This window comes from Acipenser ruthenus, chromosome 43, assembly GCF_902713425.1.
Source record: "Acipenser ruthenus chromosome 43, fAciRut3.2 maternal haplotype, whole genome shotgun sequence".
NCBI classification, from domain to species: domain Eukaryota; kingdom Metazoa; phylum Chordata; class Actinopteri; order Acipenseriformes; family Acipenseridae; genus Acipenser; species Acipenser ruthenus.
In genome coordinates, this window is record NC_081231.1 from 1,223,063 (window position 1) to 1,235,267 (window position 12,205).

The following is a 12,205-nucleotide window of genomic DNA, read 5'->3' on the forward strand; positions in this document are numbered from 1 at the left end:
CCAGTGAAATTGTTAACCTTTTCAATGAGGTGCACAGAACAGGGTTTAAAATGTACTGACAGATTTGGATCCGGTTGTCCAAATTGTCATTTCCCTCCTAGTGATGCTTGAGTCACTCTTAAATGTATTTGAAGAAGAAACCATTTGAACAACAAGCGCTCATTTCCTTGTGTACCTGAAGGGGCTAAGGACTCAATGTTGATGGTAATAAAACTAACAAAAGTTATTGTATTTCTTGCTCTTATTGTATTACTTGTATTGTAACGCTTGAAATGTTTTTGCTTACGATTGTAAGTCGCCCTGGATAAGGGCGTCTGCTAAGAAATAAATAATAATAATAATAAACGTCCTCTTAGTTTCAATTTAAAATGGCCTAGGAAGTGACACAGTAACAGACTTCCTGAAATGCAAGTTAGCGATTTAGAAAGGAAAACATGTTAGTTTTGGCACACTTTCAAAACCGTGCATTTGAGATAACGGAAGCGAGCGACAGGCAAGGTTGGTGGCATTATTGTTTTCGCTACTTTAAGAATAAACATTGAAAAAAAAATGATAAGGTCAGCTCAAAAAGGAATGTGGTGAAGCTAAATGAAGCAAAGCATAAAAACTTAATTTTCTTCCGAATGTCATTACGAACGATTGCACTTTGTAAAGTTGCTGACAGTATGACGCATTCTCTTGTTCGTGTTTCACATCTGTGTAAAGACTGTTGGGTGTTTCTTGGGTTTTAGGTTGAGTTAAAGACTCTTGCCCGTAGCGTGGAAGGATCATTTCCTTTAGATAATTATATTCACTGAAGCACCAAAAAAGCCTGAGTCCGCACGAGGAGGAAAAAGTCCAGAAATGTTCAATTAGAAACTGTGTTGATAGTCTTTATGTATCATTTCCCCTATTCATACGATCGTGTCTTTAATATTGTAGAAATGATTAGACTTGAAATCTGAAATGGGATGTGACATTTCAATTTTAGTGTCTGTGTACACATATATAATCTGAAGCTGGCAACCCCGCTGACAGCCACAAGAGAGGTTGGCAAGTGCAATAAAAATAAAACTTTGAACAGCTATGCCCTGTGCTATGCCCTATGCCCTGTGTTGATTGTGAACAGCCTTAGACTCAAGGTAAAGGAAGAATTTTTTGTCTATAAAACCAGAAAAAAAGAAAAATAAATTTGACTTTCTTATAACTTATTATGCTGCTGTGCTTCTGTAAAAATAGTATAAATGTTCATATATATTATGCTTCAGTTGTTCAGATGATTATGTGACGTACTCAGTAAAAAAAAAGTGAATTACATCCTTTCTGCTTTCGTTATGCTATTTACAGTGTTTTGAATTTGAATACAGCTGTCAGAAAGACTGCTGCAGGGCTTTTAGGTATGAATATATCTCCGGTCCTTCTACTGTTCATTTTAGTATTGTGGATGATATACAGTAAAAGTCAAATATGGTTTAGTATAGACTACCGCATAACCTGTATTGTTAGACTTCACCCGCAAAAGAACCCTGTAAAAAATAGGACATTCTCTGCATTTCATTCACATGTGCTAGGGTCTTGTGCTCCCAAAGTAATGGAAACTTGTGAAGCATTTTTGTCTAATTAAAATAATACATCCCCTGAAGGATGTAGTGCATGAATCTGCTGCAGTATTACAGATAATGCATTCCTTGCAGTTACAACAAATTGGGTGGACATTGTGTTCCATCGGCCATCCGTGTTGTCTCCCAACTCCCAGCATAAAAAAATCCATGAATAAGTTTCTGCATTAATCCTGGCAAAGCTTCATCATGTTCCACTAGACACCTTCTCCTTCTCAGCTTCGAGTTGCAGCTTCACATCTCTTCATTATCACAGTGTTCATTTTGATTGAGGATAGTCGCTACTTTTAGTTCAACGTTCAAAATTGTTATTATTATTGGTATGCACGTTTTTCTGTAGAGGTGGTTTGCTCTAGTTTATGATATTCATGAACTAACAGGGATTCTGTAATTTTTTTTCCATTGCCGGGGGTGCTGAAATATATAGATATTTCAAGATGCAGCAAAGTGTAAAGAGAGCTATCCACAGCTGATGCACGCAGGAGCTGTCCACTGATGTGGTGCTGAAATACAGCAAAGCACAACATGCTGAAGCTGTCCACTGCTGTGGACATATGACTGATATAGGCTGCCTAGAGAGAAAGAGAAAGGGTTTGTTCAGTCTGTCTGTAAGCTAAAGCATTGCTTTCAATTTGTATACTCTGCCCGTGGGCTGTGTCAGGGCTGGAGATGGTTCTTCAAACACTAAGAATTCCTACATTACTGCTTCCCCAGCTAAACACACACTGAATGCACTATTCTAGTGTGTTCCTTACAACCGTCATGACACCATAAGATGGATTGTGCAAAAAGGCGACTGTGACATTTAAAACTGGGCTTGGGTATATAACAAAGAGAACTGTCCCTGCCTAGACTGTGAAAATCAAAACCAATTTATTTACATCTACATTTATATATCTGTGTGCAGCGGGGTCACTTATTCATGCAACAATTAAAGTTGGTTCACATTTCATTTTCTTTGTGTTCTTTTCTTTTATGTTTGCAGAAAGCGGTTCTAATGCACCTCAAGTTCTATGTTTTTCATATTTTTGGGGTATTCCGTTTTGGGCCAGTGATTAATCTGATCTAAAATTATTCAAATTATATTTCGAATCAGTAAAAGAAAACAACAACAATTTGCAGGTCACGTGGGTGATCTGACAGCGCCATCTAGTGCACAGCAGTGTATTGCCAGCAAAACTTTAGTTCCAAAGTGGACGATCACTAGGTGGCGCTAGACTATTTACTTCTATAACTGGCTGTTCTAGCCTTCATTATATATGTCAATAAAAGGATACAATACTAAAACACATGGTGTCACATTTTCAGCATCCTGTGTGATATAATAAAAAGTGGAGGCATACAAAATAGCAAATGGAGCTGTCCTATTGTAATTCCTAATTTATTGTTTGCAAAGAAAACACAATATTGAACAATGGTTAGCTATATATATATTTTACATTTCACTTACAATTGTATGTTGTTCACAATCATTCTAGATGGTTATGGGTACTGTTTCTCCCATATTGAGTTATAATTTTCTCTACCTTCAACTGGCTTTGCGCTTGCCTACAGAATTCTTGGTGCCGGGACTCAATGGCCGTCCTCATTCCTTTCAAATCATGTAGCAATGTGAATTTTGAAGGCAGATATTTTGCAAAAAAAATGCCCTGATCCCTGTTTACTGCACGTATTCATCTGTCTCAATACTTGTATGCCTTTTCTCCCTCTCACACCATTAACAGCACAATAGAGAGGGTGGGTGTGATTTCGAGACACACTCAAGCCCTTAAGCATAGAAACCAAATGTATTAAATTGCAGTGTGAGTGTGTGTGTGTGCGTGGGTGGGCAGCCTGTTGCAATCTCCTATTAAATATAAAGATGCCATTCCTAGCTCTTAATATTCTAGCCCACTGTGCCCACTACATCGCTGCATGTGTTAGCATGCTAGCTGTTTTCTGCATGCTTCGTGAAAAGAAGGTTTTGACAAAGAGCTTACAATTTAGGAAGCTTTGACACATGGTGCAGTCAGCACGTCAGGCAGACATATCTCTGGACATGTTTTCTTTTGATTTTTTCTTCATTCTTTTGATTTTTTTGTTCCTTTCTTTCATTCCTCCTTTCTATCCTTTAATGCCTCATTCTAGCTTTCTGTCTTGTGCTCGTTCATTTTCTTTCTGTTGCCTTCCTCTTCGTTTTTTTCTTTCTTTCTGACAGCTTAATTACACGATATTACTGTTTCATATTATTATATTTCTTTTTCACTCATTCTTTCACAAACTCTTCCTTTCTTTCTCACTCATTCATTCTTTGTTTTTCTCATTCTTTCACTAATTATTTTCTTTCTTTCTTTCTTTCTTTCTTTCTTTCTTTCTTTCTTTCTCACTTGTTCATTCTTTCTTTCTTTCTTTCTTTCTTTCTTTCTTTCTTTCTTTCCCACTTGTTCATTCTTTTTGTTCTTTCTTTCTTTCTTTCTTACTTTCTCACTTGTTCATTCTTTCTTTTCATTCATTCTTTCTTTTTGCTCATTCTTTGTTTCATTGATTCTTTCTCTCTTCCCCTCACACTTTTATGAATTATTTCTCTAATTCTTTATTCCATTCCTTATTTATCCTCCCTTCCTCTCTTCTTCCACCAAACTTGAATCACAGTCAGGCTTCCCCGCTGAGAAGCACCAGGTCAAGTTGAGGCCATTTCTCAAAAAAGCTTCCCCCTGCTCGGGCTGCACTAACACAGAGCAGAGCTGGGGAGGCATCCAGCCGCCCCATCCCCTGGTGAAACCACAGGGATCCTGTCCTCCAGTGTGTGCAGTATAAATGGACAGGACTGGGCTTATTCTGCTCCTCCTGCTGTGTCGCTGTGCACACTGCAACATCCCATTAGCTGCTGCATTGCTTTCACCGTTTGAGTCTTTAGTTTCAAAAGGAAATCTGGTAGAGGCTGGTTGTGTTTTTGTGTTATATTTTTCTCCATAGCCAGGGCTCAGGAGAGGAGACTTCTGCGTTATGAATGGCTCAATGGCCTCTCCTTTAATGGCTAATCAGGGTGTTCTTGTATTGCTTTTAAATAACTGATCTGTAATTAAGACTGAGCTCAAATAATGGACATGTATATGAGTGACAAATTCAAAATGTAAATTATGATGCAAATGTTGACAACCATAGTATCCACAGTAAGTACAGAAGAGTACTGACTAAGAATAGAAAAAGTGTGACCTACAGACAGACGGATGTACAGACAGACAGACAGACACCATAATATATCCATCCGACATAATTCTCAATTCTTAATGTTAATACTTTAATGACAATTAGATAAGTGGATCTCCAGATATATGGAAAATGGGGTATTGCATTACTGTGCTGTATCTTTGTATTATTCTCCAGATTGAGGGTGTAGATAGCAGGTGTGCACGTTTATTAAACTCATTTTCAGAGTTACAGACATTTCAGGCTTAGGAACAGCCTGCATTCCCAAGGTGTCTGTATCCTGAGATTCTACTGTCCTGTCAAGTTGAAATCACGATGCCTTAGACTGTTGTTCTTTGGCCACTGAAAGGCGGATTGTTACCGACAAGAGAATGTACCTTTTTTTTACTGACAAAGCTGAAAAGAAATCACTGACATCAGTTCAAAACATGCAGTACAGCAACACAAAAAAACAGGTTATTTAATTCTGTGGTTTGATTTGATGCTAGCTGTGGTACTGGGAGTCGTTCTAGCCTACAGCACTAGCTGCCACTGCCTTTTACTGTGGTTGGTGAATCGAATCTATTGATTTACTTTAACCTTTAGTATTAGCAGGGGGGTCAATTTAACCAAGCTATAATTAAGATATACGAGAGATCAATCTAACATTACACTTTGAACAAAAAAAAATACCAACTTGGTTATGGATAGAGAACCATGTAAAATCATAATTGCGTATTTTGGGATAATTCATGATTCATGACTTTAAGATGAGGGAACACAAAGCCTCTTTGTGTCTTGGGACTTGGGTTTCAGGAGACTAGGTCTCAGGCCATTACACGGCACACCAGGGGAGACTTGGGGTTTGATACAGCAACCTCCTCAAACTAGGTCTACCAGTCTCCTGAAACCAGGTTTGTGTTCCGTCAGCTTTATGCATTAAAAGTTGCACTCTGGAAGGTTACACAATAATTGCCTTAATCTTGACGTTTGAGATTTGCTATAAGCAATTCGGACCTTGATTTGAAATTCCCTTTAAAGTGTGTAAAATCTTGAAAACTGTGATCTGACTGTGAAAGCGTATCTATCGATCTATTAAGGCGGCCGGTGTCTAAATGATTCTCTCTCCACTATAAAGACCTATAGGATGCCTAGTGCAGCGAATTATATAACTTTTTAAAACTTAAAGTTTTAGTACAATACAGTTCTATTTAACATACTGAAGTACACGCAGGTAACTTTACTAGCATTACACAGTCACTCAGATCAAATTGCTGGTTGTGGTTCGCAAGTTATTACCCTGATATTTACCCCCAAAAACAGATAAATTAATTATGAGCCCTGATTTCCCTTGAAATGCAAATCCATTCAGGGGATATTTATAAAATAAAGAGCTTTGGTGGGGTACAATGGTAGTAAATTGAAAAAGAAATAATGGTGATTCAGATTAGGCATTCCTTCAAGACTGATCAACTTTGACACCTACAGCTCTGGCCAAAAGGTTTTGCATCACCCTATAGAATGAACTACTTTAACCCTTTGCGGTCCATTGTCGGACCTGGTCCGACATTGCAATTATTCCTATCAGGTCCATTGTCGGACCCTGTCCGACATCATTTTAAAAACGCAAAAAACTGGTTTCTATTCGTTTTTTCAGCGGAAAAAGCAGAGAAAACCATTCTATTGCCAAGTGGGAGCGACAGGAGCCGAGACAAGCCGAAAAAAAAATAACAAAAAAGGCGTATCTCATGAATAAGCATACATGCCCCTGGCATTACAATAGGGGCGGGTATAAGGACACAAGCTATGTGATACCACACCAGCGCACAGAGGCTATCACGGACATTTGCAGAGCTTTTTTGAGATGTTATAGTAATAAATAATGACTTGGATCGCATTATTGAGGAGTTTGGTGATAAAACGAGTGATCAGGAGATTATCGATCGGTATGTACGACTATTATTTTTATTATTATTTATTTCTTACATAGGTGAAAGCGATAGCGAACGAAAGGGTGGGGCGGGGCTGGAGATGCCTAGTGAGTGCTTTGTTGATATGCAGGGCCATTTAAACCCGTTTGACTGTGGAAAAAATACTTTTAAACAGCGCGTCTAAAATTAACCGCGTGTGTGAAAATAAATTGGACCTGACGTGCCTGACGCGCACTTAATAAATGGACTGCAAAGGGTTAAAAACCTTTGTATAAGTCTATTTTCTAGGTATTTTTAGGGGGTCCTAAAAAGGGGGGAGCGACTTATACACCAGTGTGACCTATAGGCTTTTTCCTGAAATTGTTGTCTCAAAAAGGGGAGGGCGACTTATACACCGGTACGACTTATACTCTAGTTTTTACGGTATGTTTGCTTCATAAAGTCGATTTGAAACCTGCTGAATGATGTTATGTGAACATATTGAATTACATACTGCTTTGTAGTTTTGCATATAACGAAAAAACTAAACAAAAACTGAAAAATGCGACATTTCGAAATCTAACATGAAATACTACTGTACTACTGTTAAGGCTTCCAGTAGACACTTGCGATATATATTTTTTTGTAGTTTATTTGATTACATGATGTTAAATAAAAGATCTAAATCATATATAGTTTTTTTCTTTTTTTTTTCAATCAGAAAATTTTAGGTGATGCAAAACTTTTGGCCATAGCTGTACATAGTTGTTGCTGTTGTGGCTGTCAAACTGTGAGATGACATACAGTCTCGACACAGCTTGTTTGTAGAGATCTGAAGTGACACACAGGGCTGGTATAAATCACAGCCTCTGCAGGGCTGCTGCTCTGCTTGTAGTGTTGTGTTGTCGGCGATCACAGGCAGATGGGTTAATAAATCAAACCTCCGTCATTATCGCTGGGCTGCCATCTCCTAGGAGCTAGGTGTGATACTGTACGCCTCCTTCTGAGATAAGGAAGGGGGAGAGAGGGGATGCGTTTATAAATGAAGGGGCGGGCATACAGCAGTGTGCACATTTATTAGAACATCCCACTGCTTCTGTAGTTTTGATTTGTAGTGCATAGCAAACCACTGTAACCTTGGAAAATTAGACAAGGCAGTGATTGTCTCATTTAATTGATGACTTTAATAAGCCACACATGCAATTCTTTTGAAATAGTAAGAGAAAAGGAGCACATAGGCACACATGGTAAAATGCATCATTTTTAGAAGTTGTTTAAGATGCCTAATTTGAAGCACAAAGCGGCCTAACATTTTCACACATGGATATTTCTATATCACTGAATACTGACTGAAAATTGAAATTCTCACACCCTGAGGTTTTCATGCAGGTAGATATATAAAGGATATAAATGACACATCTTGGGGTGTTCTAATACATTTGCACAGGAATATATATATATATATATATATATATATATAGTCTTTGATATGATCTGTTGAGATCTAATGCGATATGAGTCTGCTTTCAACTCCTCCACCCTCTGTCTAAGACTCTCTAATCTTATAGCAACGGCCCCATAATACCTATTAAAAAAGCGAGTGAAGTAATCAGAAATATAAAACCAGCTCCTCACAGCTCCATTAAATCCTCCATTAAATCCTATTTAATTCATCTTCATTATCCAACTATTCCAATTTGATGAGTTCCTGAGTTCAGAAGTGAAATCCTAACCCCTCACAACCTCAGATATTAAACCACAGTAAGGCAGGTCGGATTTAACTTTGTCCCATTTAAACTGGTGTCCAATTTTAAGTGCCTTTTAACAATATATAGCCTACAGCCGTTTTGGAAGTTTATTATTTTCAATTGCGGTTACAAACATTTTTCGGGCATATACTAGCTCAGCCAATCAGAATGCAGGAAATCTTTCCATTGAATTATATACAGTATTCTATATTATATTATATTATATTATATTATATTATATTATATTATATTATAATACATGGATGAAGGCTATATTTGCATTGTGAGCCATTAGAAAAAAAGGCATAATAGCACAGTAGTGATGTCAAAAAGTGATAATTCCTATAGACTAAAATATACTTGAACTTTGACCCATTTGACACAAAATGTCTTGTTTTCAATCATTCGACAACACTCACAGTACAGAAATGTTCATTAATGATCAACAAAATGAGAACACGTTAAATGATGTAAAGCTGTTGCGTTCAAATCTCAGAGAAACTGGAGAGGAACGGGAAATCAAAACAAGGTGAAGGCAGTCGTCCAAATAAAGCTGAAGCTCTAACGGATAACGACACAGAACGTGTTTACAGAGCTGAAACACAAAACCCAACTGTACTGCTGAACCTCGTCTTCTTTAATATCAGCATCACAGGGGTATCCGTGGATTATAAAAAATAATAGATGGGCCTCTTCAGTGAGTCTCAGGAAAACAATTCCATCTCGGGTTTCTGTGACAGTTTAGAAACTCCGCCTTCACTCTCGTAGTTTATGATGTCACAGAAACCCTAGATGGAATTATTTTCCTGTAACACACTGAAGCCCATCTATTATATTATATTATATTATATTATATTATATTATATTATATTATATTATATAACAGAGATTATGTTATGAAAAGCTTTCTAGCCAAAGGGACAGTGTAACATTCTTCCTGGCAATACAATTTTTTAAATCTTTCACTGTGCCACCACTGCCTGCAGTTTGTGTGCCAGCCTTAGCCTTGGCCTTGGGCATTCCAACCTCTCACCCCCTCGCTCTCACTGTCATACTTGCATACACCCCGGGCACTCACCCACCTTACTGATTAGAGCTAGACTCCTTGCCCCTTTTCAGACTGCAAAGCTGACGCCTCTAGGCTATGCTACAGGAGGTAATCTCTCACTGTTGCAATCTGACACTGTTATCAACCCTGCTGAGCTTGTAAGGTAATATCTGATCACTTCTACAAAATGCAGAGAGATTCAAGTTTTACAGCCCTGCATGCTTGTAAACACTTATAAAATACATTATTTTCAAATAAAAAAATATTCTGAATATATATATATGGTGGTACATTTTTGAAGGCATGGAATCGTTTGTCTTCTAGTTTCACCTCAATAATAACACTGATGAAAGCACTAGAGCCCAAACGCTGGTCTGCTTGACTCGGTTCCTTCTAGTTTCACCTCAATAATAACACTGATGTAGGCACTAGCCAAAGACAAAACATGTGTCTAATTATAGTTCAGAATATTGTTATGCAAACAATATTTTCTCAATAAAAAAAAGAAAAACTTGGTTCTATACCTTTTAAAAGTCATTGGATTGCTATATAAATTATAAAATGTAATACTGATGGTGGGAGTATTAGTGAGATATAGAATTCTTGAGCACTTTTACTCTTCAGATCATGCGACAATGTAAATTCAAATCTACCTTATAAACGTACTATGGTATTTTCTATTTTTTTATTAGATTTTTTTAGATTTCAGATGTAAAATCCCTTTTTTTAGACTCTTTGAGTAAATATATCCCTTTTAAAACCAAATCAATTTAAGACCCAGGCCTGTGTTTCCTAATCAAACTGGAAAAGCACAGGGCAGCAATAAAGTAGCCCTGGGTTTCTCAGATCTATTGTAATTCCTGTCTTATATTCTGCGGACATGTTTCTAATTAATTAAAGATCCCTCCTATTTAAATAACTTCTGCTAGGGCTGTTAATTGTGATTTAAACTTAACGATGACTCAGCAAGTGTAATTAGTCATTGCTAAATGGACTCTTGGGCTCCTTGATGAAGAAAGATGGAGGGCTATTTTAGGGTCTCTTATTAGCAGTTTCCTCACCATATGCTTGGTATTTGTTTGAGAAGAATCTACTGAGTTAGGCTTGTGTTATATGTAACTTTTTTTGTTACCCTTTTGCTTTTTATGATGCTTACTTACACTTATTCAGAATAGTCCTGGTTCTCTAATTAGTAGTTTCAGGAGTCGCAGCTTAATTAATAAGTGATCACATTTGACTTCCAGACACTAATTATGAAGTGTTGTCTACACACATCTCCTTCACGCTATCTGTCTACAGTAACTGTCTTGTTTTCTCAGTGGCAATCTGCTTCCTGGCTAGGTCTGTAATTAACACCCCGAAAGTTGATTAAGCCCTGTTAAGCTTTTCAAAACTTCCTGCTGTTGCTAGGCGATGGCTGGCAGCTGAGATCGACCTTTGTACTCCTTAGACAGTGATGAGGAGATGGAATGGGTTACCCAGCCATGCTGGTGAGGCAGAATCACTGGGATCCTTTAAGACTTGACAGCGTTTTGAGATCAATCAGCTACTAGGAACGGGATGAGCACTGAATTACTTCTCATTTTAAATTGTCTTATGTTCTATGTTCTTCTTATAATAATATGCACATACAGGTAGTGGACAAAAAAATGGAAACACCAATGTAGTCACTTAATAGGGCGTTGGGCCACTATGGTATCCCGCTCTGTGGAGTTCTCGGTGGACCGATTTTGATGAAACTGGCTGCTCACGCCCCAGGTTGAAATTTGCAGTCAATTGATCTGCAGTTGCTCACCTGTTTTGCCTTGCACTTCGAATTAATGCACGGATATCACGATCCTGGAGTACGCGCTTCCGCCCACTGTTGCCCTTTGCAGATGATGTCTTTCCCTTGGAGTTCCATGCCGACATCACCTTAGACACCGGTGCTCGTGAAACATCAGCAAGTTGAGCTGTCTTGGTCACTGAAGCTCCAAACGCACCCCAACAATCACCCCTCTTTCAAAGTCACTGAGGTCTCCTCTTGCAGCCACGCTAGCCATAATTATAGGCAACCAGGCCTGTCCAGCATTTTTATACATGACCCTAAGCATGCTGGGATGTTATTTGCTTAATTAACGCATGAGCCACACCTGTGTGGAAGCCCTTGCTTTCAATATACTTGGCGTCCCTCATTTACCCAGGGGTTTCAATTTTTTGTCCACTACCTGTACATGTTAGTTATGGTCTGCCATGCTTTACCATACCTCTCTGTGTTTCACAATGTTTACTTCTTCACTATGCTTTATTACACTTTGCTGTGTTTTTACTCTGGAAACTTTAGGATTAGGAAATTGGTCTAAAACTGTCACACTTCTTTTTTATTATTATTATTATTATTATTTATTTCTTAGCAGACGCCCTTATCCAGGGCGACTTACAATTGTTACAAGATATCACATTATACATTATTTCACATCATACAAATATCACATTATTTTACATACAATTCCCCATTTATACAGTTGGGTTTTTACTGGAGCAATCTAGGTAAAGTACCTTGCTCAAGGGTACAACAGCAGTGTCCCCCACTGGGGATTGAACCCACAACCCTCTGGTCAAGAGTCCAGAGCCCTAACCACTACTCCACACTGCTGCCCTTTAAGAAGGCAATATTGACCTGGCTCTCTCTCTCCCTCAGTGCTTCTAGATCAATACCTACTGTGAAACCTCAGTCTGCTGAATTTGGGCTTT

The 12,205-nt window shown here is 38.2% G+C and overlaps 1 protein-coding gene across 18 annotated transcripts in view; it reads left to right on the forward strand.

The window, feature by feature from the left end:
- Nucleotides 1–12,205, forward strand: part of LOC117962483 (neurexin-2-like) — a 431,235-nt gene that overhangs the window by 119,733 nt on the left and 299,297 nt on the right. The gene's annotated exons all lie outside the window — the stretch shown is intronic.